Genomic DNA, 1,063 nt, shown 5'->3' on the forward strand with positions numbered 1-1,063 from the left:
AAATACTGTACAAAAAGTGTAAACAAAACAAAACTATTTTGTTAATAAAAATTAATTTTATGAATACTTTCCAACAACAAAAATTATTCCACAAACCAATATGCGAAACATGTTATTGCTTTTCCCCAAAAATATTAGTCTCGTCTACGAAACATACAAAGCGATATGCCTAAGGTATTTAGTTCTCCGTTTATCATTAAATTTAATTACGTCAACGAAAATTATAAAGTATGAAATTTATGGAACAAGTTTGTACCCATTTCTTTTTCTAAAAAGCAATCAAATAAGACTCACACATAACAATAATACTCAAAAAAGTAAAAATCAAAAATAACGACATTATGCTTGTATTTAAATTTCTATTATTCGTTTATTCGAAAACATGTGCTGCCTCTCTTGATGAAAATTCTGAATTAAATGCTTGCATTGAATTTTCATATGGTACATATTTTTCTTGTTTTTCAATTAAACTACAAACCTTACTTCTTTTGCTGTCTGTATAGGTGTCTCTAGTAAAATGTTTTTCACGTTCTATCCAAAAGAACATAATAATTTTTTTTTATTCCTTTAAGGAGTTAAAATAAATTTATTTTTGAATAATAATTGATTTAACTAAGGACTAAAAAGAAAAATTAGATCTAGACGATAAGCATTTCAGTTTGTCTCAAATTATCAATGTATTGACACTATCTCTAACTCAAAATCCTCCTTCGAAATTGGCAAAGTGTGTTACCAGCTATTAAACTATAAAGCTTCAAATTTTATTTAAAGTAAAGGAAATCAATTGGTTGCTAATTAATTAGACCTGTTAACCATCTGTAACTATTTTCACTTAATTAAGGCTCGATCGCATAGACCGAGTTGAAATTGAATATTCCACACTATAACAAAAGTTATAGTGTGGACCAACGCATGCAAGTGGTCGAACTCCCTTTTAAAAATGATCGTTCAGTTTAAACTAATTATCGTGTACTACATGATTTTTTTTTTTTATAAAAAAATAATTTGAGTCGAATATTTGTTGTTTGGGGTAAGCAAACGGCTTTGATGTCAAGGCTTATCT

Source organism: Chrysoperla carnea, chromosome 4 (assembly GCF_905475395.1).
Source record: "Chrysoperla carnea chromosome 4, inChrCarn1.1, whole genome shotgun sequence".
In the NCBI taxonomy this organism is placed as follows: domain Eukaryota; kingdom Metazoa; phylum Arthropoda; class Insecta; order Neuroptera; family Chrysopidae; genus Chrysoperla; species Chrysoperla carnea.